The sequence below is a fragment of the Triturus cristatus genome, chromosome 6, assembly GCF_964204655.1.
Source record: "Triturus cristatus chromosome 6, aTriCri1.1, whole genome shotgun sequence".
NCBI classification, from domain to species: domain Eukaryota; kingdom Metazoa; phylum Chordata; class Amphibia; order Caudata; family Salamandridae; genus Triturus; species Triturus cristatus.
The window spans coordinates 234,367,023-234,381,364 of NC_140589.1; positions in this window are offsets into that span (position 1 = coordinate 234,367,023).

Genomic DNA, 14,342 nt, shown 5'->3' on the forward strand with positions numbered 1-14,342 from the left:
CCAGTAATAGGTGGCTGCAGCTCCACCTAGTGGTGAATTATCACACTGTGCTAAGGCTCGTAATGTGATTACAAATGAAGAGGCCCCTGCTAAGTTAATCACTGTTGGAAATCCAAGCTGCCCAATTTACCCAAGAGCCTGTAATGCCCCCTGACGCCTCATCCCAGGAAGCAAACACTGACAAAATGAGAGGCCCCACTGCACTGTTGCACACTTCCCGCAGAGGCACATTCAGCATAAGAAAGTAATCCTTGCGGGAGGCTCCAGATTCATGACGCCACAGAACAGCCGGTACCAGTGGTTCCCATGCCCAATAATGAGCCTGAACTGTGAAGAAGGTCTAAGACTCCAACATGAATGTATATTGCAGCCAAATTTGCCCCTGCACAAACTGAAGTGCACAGCTTCCCATCTCCCATACTGCAGCAACAGACTGTATACCCCAGTGAAAGAGCCCCAAGAAGCTCAAAGGTGCCCTGCCAAGGAAGCTGCCAAGAGTCCAGGGAAGGCAAGGGGACTGTAAGCAGCCCAGCCCCATAAAGGCGGAAGGAGAACGTGTGCAACCCCTAGTGCCGTGGTTCCCAAACTGTGCGCCGCGGCACCCCGGTGCGCCGTTAAGAGGTGCCAGGGGCGCCGCGCTCACGATGTGGGATAGTGAAGCTTGTTTCAGCTGTAGTGCAAATTAGGTGCCCCCTGCATAATCTGGGAACATGGTTTGGCCCAAGCGAGTACTGGCGCGATACGTGCGTACGTATACGCGTCGGACGTACGTGCTTTCACAGGCGTAGTTGTAGTCTCCATTTTATACGCAGCTCTGACCGTTTCAGGCGCGTTATTGCTCTCCGACGTGCCTCGTGGGACCTCTCCTTCACATTTAAGGTTAGTACTAGGGCCGTTGGTGTTGAAACTGGCATGAGAGGGATTCCTTTGTGGTCCGTTTTAGGTTTGACTTTGAGTTCTTTAACTCGCTCTGTGGAGCCCGCCTTTTTACAGTAAAAGTATTGATCAAATGCCATGCCGATCTTCGGCCCAACCCGACATTTTACACCTGTATCACCAGCATTATTTTTACTGTAAATTTTACAGTAAAAATAATGCTGGTGATACGGGAGTAAAACTGAGGTTGGGCCAAAGATCGGCATGGCATTTGATTAATAATTTTACTGTAAAAAGGCGGGCTCCACGGAGATAGTTACATCGTTGGACTGCATTTTATAAATGTTGGCAACAGCATGCCATATATAGTATTTACATTTTTCAGCTTTTTTCTTCCAAACGACCCTCAGTTCTGTGACTGGGAAACTCGTGCACACATTAGGATGGAACAGTCAAAGAAAGAGGAATGTAGAAGTGAAGCAGGATGCTATATTGATATATATATATTTTTTTATAGATATGCCATTTTAAAGTGCATGGTCCAGATTTTCTGAACTAACTGAAGTTCCTATGGACATTTTATTGATTTCTTTCAGCAAACTGTACTGTGAATTGTATGATTTTTGTTTGTGGCGAGAGTGAATCCTCAACATTAGATAAGATCCATCTTGCTTGGCACACTGTGAAAGTATTGCAATTTTTCATGTGTCCCTCTTCAGAGTCAATGGCTTCGTTGTCAATTAAAGTGAAAATTGTACTGTGAAGTGCACCATTCGGCACATTTTCCTTTTTAGGTCTCGCCTAGCATAGGCTGCGCGCATGCGCAGTCTCGCTGGCGAGATTTACTGAGATGTGGGTATTTTCTGTAAGGGGCATTAAGCCCCGCCCCTCTTTTCCATTGGCTGGCATCACCGTTTATGCTAAACGGTGGCCAGCCATTGGAAAAGAGATGTCGGTGATGTATTTGCTTGGCGTTCAGAGCCGTCCCATTTGGACGGCCTCGCCTGCTTTGCGTTCGTCGCAAAAGGTAACAGGCGGGGAAAGCCGAGCAAATACGTCATGGCGTGCGCACGTGAAGAGAAGGAGCCGTCATTACCGGCCAGGGCCAGGCGGTGGCGGGCATGTGGGCCCCTCTGTTCCCGGAGTACAATGATCCCAGGCTTGTTTCCATTTATGTTCAGTAAACTGTAATTCTATGGATTTCTTCACCGCATCGATATTTCATTGCATTGCACTTTTGTGCAGGTTTCCGTTGCGAGAGGAGCGCTTCTTCCTGCAGCGTTAAACCATTATCTTCATCTTTAACCCGTTCAAATCCTTGATTCGGTTTTCCTGGAAAGCGGGTGAGATTTCTAGGGACGGCGAAAGTAAATCCGTCCGCTGCGCATAGTGATGTGAAATTTGGAAATCCTCCCTGCATGGCGCAGTCCTCGGAATCGGTTTGTTAGAAACACAAGGAAGTGTTTGTAACTACAAAGGCCGGTCCGTGTGTATCAGGCACCGGTTGTTACTGTGCATCAGTTCGTTTCCAAACAAATACCCGGGTGGGTGGGGCCATTCCGGGAGCCCCGTGGGGTATTTTCACCCGCGGCTGGGACTGGATCTGAGGTAGGCGCGGACCCTTCGGCCCCAAAACCGGGGGCTTTAACTGTGACCGGGGCTTTTCATTACATTCGTGCCCCTGCCCCACTAGAGGAGGCGGGGAGGGGGGTAGAGAGGATGCTTTTTATTCGTGCCCCCTATCCCCAGGGGGTACAGAGAACGATTTTTTTGAATAAGATTCGTAACCCCCCCCCCCTCTTCCCCCCTTCGACAATGGAGGGTGGGGGTAGAGAGAAGGCTTTTTATTGATTTCTTGCCCCCACCCCCGAGGATAGCGAGAAGTAAGGAAGCCTTCTAATAAATTCGTGCAGGGGGGAGAAAAAGTTTTTTTTGGGAGGAAGGGGGCACTGTCATTGGATTAGTGGCAGCAGGGCACGCTGGAGGCTCTATAATAGATTCAGCGGGGTGGGCATCACTGGATTAATTACAGCTGCGCATGCTCACGGTGGGTGTGCATGGGCCCCTCATAATGAATTGGGGGATGCTATCATTGCATTAGCACCAGCAGCAAAGAGGGGTGCTGTCATTGGATTAGAAGCATATGGCGGGCGGGCGGGGGGGGGGGGTGCATGGGTCTCCTGTGATGCTGTCATTGGATTAGCACCAGCAGCAAGTGGTGGGTGGGGGGTGTTCATGGGTCTCCAGTGATGGAGGGTGGGGTGTAAAGGCCCCCGGTGATGATGGTGGGAGGGTGCTGTCACTGGATTAGCACCAGCAGCACATGGCGGGTTGTGTGTGTGTATAGGCCCCCGGTAATGATGATTGGGGGGGGCTGTCACTGGATTAGCGCCCTATGCTCTTGCCTTGTCCATCCCCTTCACAAGTCATCTGTGTCTTTGCCATACTAACCATTCATCTTTCCTCCTATACCCGTCACTCGTCGTTTCCACAGCCACTAAACCTCATTTCCCTTGTCATCACTCCTTCAAGTGATGCTGATGGGAATCTAATGTCACCACCGAAATGTATTCACCCTGAAATCCCGAAATTCCCATTATCCCAATATTTATAAGGCAGTCCGTCTCTCAAAGTTACCCTCAGCTCCCTAAAAGCCAGTGGACCCATAAAGTCCTAAGCAAGGGAGGAAAGCCACGGTTGGAAACTCCCAGCTGAGACGCAGAAGCTCCGGCTGAGCTTCAGTGAAACTTTGGCAGATAACAGTTTAAACCGTCGGTTTAGACAAATCATAGAATACAATTCAGTGCTCTCTCTTGAGATGCACTATCGCCCTTTAAGCCCTTTACAGGACAGGTAAGAGTCCATCTGACAGCCATGGTGTTCAATCCCCCGGTACACTCGTATTTACGCGAGTTTAAGCTATTGGCATTGTGAATGACGATGCCTTTTATTTATTTTTTAAAACGAAAACACAAATAAAAGGCATTGTTATTTGCAATGTGAATAGCTCAAACTCGCGTAAATGCGAGACCTATTGCATTGTAAATGCTTGTTAAAGTTTTCTCAGGGAAACACCCCTCTCAATTGCCCACAATAAAGTAGGATTCTCCGACCTGATACAAATCACGCCAGTTAATTATGCCACACTGCTTTAAAATATTACACAAGTCTACTTTCCAAAGCTTAGTCACGCGGTAGATTTTCAGAGCGCTGGAAGCATTTCGAACAAGTGAAGTGTGGTCTTGTAATGCTTGTGCTTTGGATGTGGGTGCATTCGTGCTGCCCGCTGGCATTATTCCCATGCACACACTGACTCGAAACGTCCGTTCACCCGTTTCTTCCCATGAAATGACAGATCAGGCTGAAAATAAGGGTTTTTGAGTTAACAGTGCCATCTTCTGGTCACATTGAAATAAGTACTGCAACATGTGGATTGAAGTCAACATTTATCAGTTAAAATTGTGCTTACGACCAGCCAAGTGGGAGGTCACCCACAGAACCTGGAAATTGATATCACAACTGATAATGGTAGTTTTTGTCCATTTAAAGTGCAACCTTGTAATAATATAGGACAGCACGTTATTTACAGTAAAAAGAAATAGTAAAAATGTGAAACGAAACACTACATTCAAAACAAAAGATGAACCACCTTAAAATCTGCAATTTTGCACAATTTAGGCCATGTCTTCAATTATTTATTTTTTACAATTTCTGGTGCGTTATTTCATTTTCATGTTGCACCTCGTTCTCTGGGTCCCACCTCCGATAATGGGGTAAAAAACAAGTTAAAATATTTTCAATTAACAAAAGTAGAAGCAGTGAAGAAAATGAGCCAACAAATATCAAGGTAATATATTGTTTCTAACCAAAAGAAGGCTGGGTGCAGAAGCTAAACACATTTGTGATAAGCATAGTGGCTTGCCCTTCTAATTGATTCAATATTAGGGATGCACGTAACTTACGAGGACAACGATATTTCCAGCTCGCTGCCCTATGGTGGTGCCATGATACAAATTTAGCAGCTTGAATACAATGTCAACAGGGAACCTAAGTTCTCCTGGGCAACATGCAAAGAGGAACAAAGATCGCAGAGCACGTGCTCACCAAAAAGCATTAACTTTCCGCTCCTAATCAAGTCTAAACTAACAGGTTTTTCTGACGTGTATGCGTCTATCTGTCAATGGCACCAAGATACATTCTCGGAGTGAACGTGCATTCAACAGATAACCTGCCTTGTCTATTTCAACACATAAACAAGATAAAGTGTCAGACATACTGAAACGTAAGATTCCCCCACGAAGAGCTACAGTAACCACTGTACTATGTTTCTGTGACAAGACAGAACAGAGAGAACACACAGAAGAAACAAACCACATACAAATGAGTTAGTAGTGATTGCCAGTAGATGAGATTAATAATTCAAGCATTCCAACCATCACGTTGTTCTTTGTACTTCACTTTAGGAATGGATAATAATTAATGAGGCTCTGAATAAATGTCAAAGTAATTTTTAGTTATATTTGCCATTTGAAGCATGTACAGAGCATTATTTATTTAGATGGCATGCTGCATTAAAAAACTTTATAGCTTTGGTTGGTAAAAGAAAACTAGAGTAATAATGCTAATAATTTGTCTCATTGCTTTTAAATCCTGGTTGTAGAGAAGAAGCATGCTGCAGAGGAAAAGCCGATCTAACCAGCTAAACCCACTGAACCAGTTCCTCCAGGCAGAACAGCCATTGTTGAAGTACGAGCAGGTACGTGAAGTGGTTTCTACCCAGCTTATATGAACTAAGTCAGAGTTGCTCACGTTTTCAATTGTTGGTTGCAAACGCTGCACTCAATTGCAGCAAACTTTCCATTTGCCATTTTATTGTTCTGTATATATTGCTATTCTTACTCTTGTGGGCCCGGGACTTGTAAAACTGCCATGATTTTGATGCACAACCATATATCCGTGCTGTAGCATACTCTGTACTACTGTGATATGTCCTTGGATGGACCCAGGAATTGTTGAAGTGTGCTATTTGCTGTTACAAATCACAGTCTGATGTACACATAGCTGCAATTTGGCTTTCTTCATTGTTTGCAAAAATGTGCGACTTTAGATTTCATTAAAAAACTGAATACTCTGTCTGTGAGGGGTACCAATAAGAATAATAAGTCCAAATGGTCACCATCATCATGGGGTATTATTGGGAAATAACAGAAATAATAGATCCATCATTAGAAAGAGAATAACTTTGGTTCTTCTTATACTTGTCTTGCCTGGATATTTTGTACTTCAGGCTTATTATTCCGTGGAGAGACCCGGAAGAAACCTGGAAATACTTGAGCAAAGGAAAAGAAAAGAAGACCAGGAACTTTAAAGATAGAAAGACCTTTCTTTTTTTTTTTTTTAATAATCTTTTTATTAAACACCATCGACAAAAATTCACCTTTGTAATACATGAGCAAGAGACATTGTCCATATCAAGCTTCCCATCTGGTACACAGATAATCAAATAACATTTTACAATTCTTGAATAAATCAAGAGGTTTCAAGAGTCTCAGAGTCCTGCAAAGGAGCCGGTGGAGTGCAGATATCTACTCTGTATTGGTTCTGGGGCCCCCACACTCTATTCCATTTCCCATGGCACCCTCTTGCACATAGACCGACTTCTCCCTGAACATACACCAATCTAGGTCCTCCTTCCACTTTCCCAGTGTAGGTGACTGGCGGGCCCACCAGTGCTGAGCAATATTTTGTTTCACAATCATCAGTGCCAGAGTTGCCCATTGTGTAGTATTAGAGGTGAGATCCTTAGGTTCCCAAATGTTTAGAAGGCACCTGCGAGCCTCGAGTCGTAGGTCGATACGAAGTACCTCCCGTAGGGTGTGATGTATGGCTTGTCAATAAGACTGTATGTGCACACAACTCCATAAGATGTGTATAAATGTGCCGACCGCCCCGCACCCAGGTCTGCACTCCCCACCTTCCGCTCTGCCCATGCGCATCAAGCCCGGCCCTGTAATGTAGATCCTATGGAGTATTTTGAGTTGCACCAACCGTAACCTTGCCTGGACAGCTACTTCTCTCGGGCAGGAGACCGCCACCAGCCAGACATCCTCATCCAGTTCTAATCCATCTCTAACCCATTTCTCCTTTAATGATTGTAGTGGATCCGCCATATTATTGATCAGCTTTTTGGAGATCAGGGAGATGGATTTCTCGGGGAGGTGAACGACTAACAATATATCCTCCAAGGGGGAGGTCTCCGGGAGTGTGGATTCAGCGGTAATGTGGGTAAGCAGGGCGTGGCACACTTGAGGGTATCTATAGTATTCTGTATCTGCCAGGTGCTATTGTTGCTGGAGGGGCAAAGGGAAGAATTGATCCCTTGCCCCAGACGTCTTTGATCTGTGAGATTCCGATAAGGTCCCACCTATCAAAGCCCTTGGACAGCCACAGACTTCCCAACCTCTCAGAGTTCCACAGTGGAGTTGCCATGGTGAGTCTACGGTCCCATCCCAGTTGTTTGTTATAGCATATAGCACTCTGCTGTACTCACCCCCAGGGAGCAGCCATCTGTCCATGGCATATCCGGGGTCATCTGGTCGACCATAAATCCCCTGGTTGATAGCTGCCAAATGGGAGAAAGACCTTTCTTAGATATTTTTGTTAATTTTTCTATTCTCCATCTGAATAATTCAGACGAGTGGAACTGGTCTCCATCTTTCTGATTGACAATGAAGAGATTTCTAATGCCAAGTTCAAGTTGGTCTGAGCAAAGTGAAGTTGCGGGTTTTTCTGACAAAAAAAGAGGACGGGAAACGAAAAGCACAGAAAGTACAATGACAGGTATCTGGATTATGGTTTCACATGTGTTCAGGTTAATAATGAGGAGCGTCCTCAATGTGCAATCTGTTTAAAAGTTTTGGCTGTGGAATCCATGCTTCCAAGTAAACTTAATTGGCATCTTGAAAGTCTTCACCTAAATGTGGTCGGAAAGCCAAGGGAATTTTTTGTAAGAAAAGTTGCAGAAGCCAAGCTACAAAAGTTCACTTTCTCAAAACAAACCAAAATTAATAGTAACACCCTCCTGTCTTCATATAAAGTGGCCTATCTAGTTGCACAGAGAAAAAAAAACACACAATTGCAGAAGAGCTAATTTTTCCTGCTGCTGTTGATATGGTAACAATCATGCTCGGCGAAGATGCGGGTGAACAGCTGCTGAAAGTGCCTCTTCTAATAATACTATCAGCCGGAGGATAAATGATATGGCTGAAGATATTAACGATCAGCTCATCTGTAATCTAAGAGGCAAATACTTTGCACTCCAGTTGGATGAGGCAACAGACAACCACAAAGACAGCCATCTTATTTGCTATGTCAGGTTTCTATAAGAAAAACAAACTGTTGAGGATTTGTTGTTGTGTACAGAAATCAAAGGTGGAACTACAGGACAAGACTTGAATGCGGTTGTGGGTGATTTTATGCAACAGAATCAAATTGACTGGGAGAGATGTGTTGGAGTTTGTACAGATGGGTGTCGTTCAATGTCAGGAAGCTACCAAGGACTTCAAGCTTGCATACGATCTAAAGCGCCTAATGCTGTTTGGAAATACTGTATAATTTACAGAGAAGCACTGGCAGCAGGAAACCTCCGTGAAGAACTGCATGGTATTCTGAAAATAGTCATCAAAGTGTTAAATGATATTAAAACAAGACCATTGAAAGCAAGATTTTTTGCTAAACTGTGTGAAGATATGGGTGCCGAACACTCATGCCTCTTGTTCTACAGCAGTTCTCGTGGCTGTCTCTAGGTAACTTCCTGCTTAGAGAATATGAGCTGAGGAATGAAATATACTCATATCTACACGATGATGAACATTGTTTTGCTGACACGTTTATTGATGCAGACTTTCTAATACAAATGGCTTTTCTTTCTGATCTATTTGAAAAACTGAATGCACTGAACAAGTCCTTGCAAGGCAATAATACTAACATCTTGCAACTGTCAGACAAAGTTTCAGGCTTTAAGAAGAAAGTGATCCTTTGGAAAAGCAGTGTAAGCAAAGGTGACTATAAATGTTTTCCTTCATTGGACCAGTTTCTGCAGGGCAATGAGATGGTGTTATAGGAGGAACTGAGAACAGTTTTTGTTCTGTATTTGTCTCAACTGCATTTTTACCTTGACAAATATTTTCCAGAGAATGAAGTAGAGCCGATACAATGGGTGAGAGACCCCTTCAATGCTGAGATACCTCAGCATTTCAACAATGAGGAAGCAGAACAGCTTATTGATGTTTCAAGCGACTCAGCATTGAAAATAAGGTTTCAGTCTCAGTCACTGCTTGAGTTCTGGTGCCAAACTGGAGATGAATATCCAATGATAAGCAAGAGAGCCCTGCATGTTTTGATCCTGTTTGCTACTTCGTATCTTTGTGGAGCTGGTTTCTCAGCAGTTGCAGTGATAAAGTCAAAATATAGGGCAAAAATTAACCTTGAAAAAGAAATGTGTGTTGTGATCTCAAAAATAATTCCAAGATTTCAGGAGCTATGTAAGGAAAACAAGCATATCCATCTCACTAGGATTTTTAAGGTAAATTTGGACTCCGTTGTTTTTCCTGTTCATTGAAAGAGATATTTTATTAAACAGAAGTTTAATTTAAATATTGTTTTGTGGTTAAAAAAAGTTGCATGGAAACATATGGCTATTAATCTTGTAGTATTGTTTCTCACTTAACGAGTTTTTATTAAACAACTGTTATCTTTTTATTTTCTAACAAATATGATTACAATACCTTCATTGCATCCCAATTACTTTAAGGAAGCCAACAGGAACTACTCCTGAGATCATGCTTACATCCCCCCTCCCGCCCACCGGTAAAAAAATGGTGGGGAGCCAAGGACAACTGCCAATTAGGTCAAGGGAGCCACGGGTCAAAAAAGTTTGGGAACCACTGCCCTAGTGGGTATCTGATGCCACCACAAGTGAGGAAATTGCACCACCCACCCTCAGTGGTGAACGCATACCACTGCAAGCTAGAAATCAGGCACACCAAGCATCAGAAGAGGGCGCCCACAAAGACGACCGGGCGCATGAGGTTAGAAGTGCGCAGAAGGCTGCACCAGAGTGCCTGACAGCACGGCATGATCCCGGGAGAGAGAGACCTCTCTGAAGAGAAGAAACAATGCTGAGCGCAGGATAATGGCGACTACATCTCCACTGCAGAAGCACAGCCCTGCAGTGGGCCAAATACGGTATAGAGTGTCCACACCCACACTGCCTTAAGATGGAGTCGCCAATAGCCCAATATAGGCAAGAGAAGAGTCGCACACTCCAAGTGGCTCCCTGAAGAGGAAACACATAAGACAAGTGGCTAGATGCCACCCAGGAGGGAGAAGAGAGGAGAGCGACTGGAAGTCTCACCCGCATGGTCCAGAGACCATTGAATATTGACATGCCCTGTTGGCCTGTTTGGAAGATGGTGCATGCCACTGCACCTGGAGGAAGAACTGAAAAGAAGAGTGACAATCCCGTCACTATGAAGAACTGGACGAACACAGGTGCGGTGGAGAGAATAACAAGGGGAGAAGTACGAGGACTGGTACCACCACAAGCCAAGTGTACACTGCAGACAAGACAGCCACCTAGGCAGAGCAACTTCCCTGGAGACAGCTGGAGTCTGCTATTTGAGTAGGATGGCATCCTTGCTTGTGACTGCAGATGCCACGGGTGAAGAACCGCCTCAGCAAAGATATCGAGCTAAGTGACTGTGAAGTCCCTCCAGACAGCCTCACTCCCAGAGAATCATTATCACTGGTCGTCCCTGTCTAATGGCAACCACATCATCATGTGCATGCCACCGCACCCAACAGAAGATATGGAAGTGTGACCGGCTGGTCTACACTAGGAACCTGATGACCGACCAAGTTCAGAAGGGAAAGTTGTGAGAGGCCAGGCCTGGAGTTGAAGAAAACTCAAGCTGCAGAGGGAGCACACACAACGAGCAACCTAACTAGGTGACACAACACAAGAACAACCTGGCAATCGCACAGCGGGAGGCCGAGTGTAAGCCACAAGCATGCACAAACAGAGTCTCTGCCTCATGCTTCTCAGCGTGTCTATCATGACACAGTCGCCGACGGCTCAATAACTCAAGACATCCAAGCACAAGGATGTATATGCCTCCCCAAAGGAAATGGAAGCGCCTGGCCACCCTCACTCCCGGTGACCGACAACTCAAGAATGAAGGCCTGCAACCATCACAGCAAGTAGTCACCAAATACCGTCCAGATTCACCACACAGCTGGCAATGCCAACATGCCAGTCCTTGTCAAGTGTGTCAAACACGACCATCCCAAGAGTACCGAACACATGGACTGGAGTCCTACACCGTTGCCATACTAGCTGACAAGAAGAACCAAAGACTACCCGCTAACCTGGCTTGCATCAGAATTCTGGCATCGAGAGCACGTGCACGTCTTGACCAAGACCCATCCACCCATGAGGTTTATATGGGCAACTACACACTAGCTCCTCTGTGGTCTCCACGTAGGCACACACGCAGCCCCAGCCCACAAGCAGTCCAGTGACAACCCAGACAAGGTGCTTCCCCTAGGCAGGAGAGTTCGACTTGATACAGCCCCTCTGACGGACTCCAGGATGCAGCGAGGTCATCTAACAGAGACTTTTGTTGATCAGGCAACACATTTGTGAACGTTCACCATGGACTCCAACCATGCTCGTGACGCACCCTGTTTTATGAACTGTTAGAACCCACCACAGATCTGGCGCACCTTCAAACCAATGGACGTTTCCACTGTTATGCTGCCAGAGTGTGACTGACGTCTCCAGCCAGCATGCGTGTCCTGAACCACTCTGATTAAATTATGAGTGCAAGGGAAGATGTCCTGCTGCAGTCCGAGTCATCGACCCCATGTCCGCTGTTTTTCTGCTGCACGATTCTAGAGGCTGATAGACCTTGTGAGGTTTATTTGATTGCTGTTTACTCCCACAGGTTGGACTGGTGTTTGTTTTGTTTTTCAATAAAGTTTGAGACACTATGGTGCTAGGGTGCATGCTTTCCCTGTAATGCAGGGCAGCAAGATGACTTGCTGCACTGCACTGCCCTGTGCCACAAATTTCATAAATATGGCCTTCAGTCATCATGGCAGTACCTGTAACCTGATCGATGACTCTATAGTCTCCCATCTCAGCCTGTGATATCAGTAACCTAATGGTAAAACATAATATGGGTCCACAGAAAGTCTCTGGGCACAATGAGCCACCCTGGCCTGTTGGGCCATTGGTGATGACTCCTGACAGGCTGGCATAGTCAGCATAACATTGCCGTATCTAACGTGCACCTGCGTCCGGGATAGGGAGTATAGCATTAGCAACAACCTGAAAGGACAGAAATTGGATGTTACCTCACAAACAAAAGCACAGACTATTTCACACAATACTAACTGGCACAAATCCTGGCACAATATTTAAATCTGGTGTTAGATTGCCAGATGCAAGATTATCGATGTGCAGTTTTCCACTGAGCTACCCTGGCTCAGAAATACACCTCCTGTCCTTGCCCTGGATTGTTTGAGTCAAACACTTCTCTCACAGGCTTGAAAGAATGATCCGGAATATTGTTGTATACCCTTGGGGTGTGAAAATGGAATTGGATTCAGTTCAGAAATGCATTTAAACAGATGTTTTTTTATCACTATAATAGAAAACCTGATGCACAATGCGTCATTTGACCTGTGATCCTTCATAGTTTATTTGGGTTGATATTAAAACATTTCCCAGGGCTGCCTATGGTTTCCTGTTCATGCCTGGCCACAGTAAAGCCCAAAAACACAGTGGCTGCATGTGTACCTCCTGTCAACACCCTAAAACGTACTCCACTGAGAGTTGTCGTCAGATAATGAAGTAGTGTCACGCTTGCAATCTTGCCTTCTTGTGGTGTACTCACCTAGAGAGTAGGGTTCAAGCGCCACAAAATGCCACACCAACATGGATGCATGGAAGACACACAGAAGTGTGTATCATGCCAGACAAAAGGCGGTGCTGTCAAATGTAAATGTGTGAGTGGCGTGCCACATCACATGCAAGGTGAACGAAGGCAAAAGTAAAGACACTTTTCACTTTCTCGACATTTGTAAATCATTTAGAATGTCCTAAAGGAATGGATTGTGCAGAACAGTAGATAATGAGGGCTTGGGGTGGAGAGGATAAGCAGACATTGATGATTTAATGGGAAGGCTGTCAGTTGACTCTACCTGTGTAGAGTCCAGGAAAGAGAGAAAATGTTTTGGGAACCCTCATCGTAGAGATGGGAGATACCCCACAGGGAGTGACAACAGTGGCCATGGAAATGGTGTCAATGGAGAACAGAGAGGTCCAGAACTGACAGTAGAGGACTCATTAGGAGAGGAGATGAGAAGGTTGTGTGCCAGATTATTGGATAAAGTAGAATCTGTTGAAGGGGCAGGAGAAAAGCTATGGTTCAGGTTTAGCAACCTTTTACGCAATGGAATGTCTCGCTGACACCATGTAACACAAGGCAGCACGTTACTTTTTTATATTAACCAAGCCAAGTACATTGGGCTTTGTGCAGTTGAGTAAATCCCAAAATACATTTTGCATTGAGCTGCATTACATCTGGGCCGAAGAGAGAGTAGTCAGAGATTCTCATGTATAGTATGACACAGCAGTACCAGTAGGTGGAGGAGCGTGAAAAGCATAAAAAAAAAAAAAAAAATTGGAAAGGGTGCAGATAATCAAGAAATGACAAAAATTGAAACTTCGCAATGTGATTGTGTGGAATTGTAGTACATTGATGGAAACTAGCAAGGGCGTAGCTTAGTCAGTGATATGGGGGTGGAGGTGAATCTCAAATTTACCAATTTAAAAAGCAGTAGGCTGCAGGGTGATGGGGTGAGGGGGTCAAGGTTCGGGATGGGCTGTTGCCATTACTGATTTGCACTAGGTGGGCTATGGGGCTGATTTAGGATGACAAGAATAACGGGCACAGACATAGCAGACCCTATGCAGGGACCCCAGATCAAATTACCAAGCCAGGAATGCATCTGTTTGTGGCTTGTCACACCTCAAACACCCCTTATGGAGCTACGGCCCTGGATACCAGCGGAAATGGATGGATGAAGTAGGCATTTTTATGGAGCCGGTTAGAGGTCCATTGAAACAAACATTGGCATAGCCAATAGGTCTCGCCTTTGGGACCACATAAGTGTTTAGCCGTGCGGAGGTGGCTATGACCGATAATAATGGATTGGGGGCAGGTGGGGTTGGTGCGTCTTTAATGTATTCTGTGCAGGACGGCTATGATGTGGGTGGGCACGAACTGACAGTCTATGCAGGAAAAGATGGGGATGGGTGGTCTCTGTCCTGTGTGCTCATGAAGTGTACATGTGCCCTGGTGTGGACGTAATGTGTGCACGACGCGCTAGCGGGCATG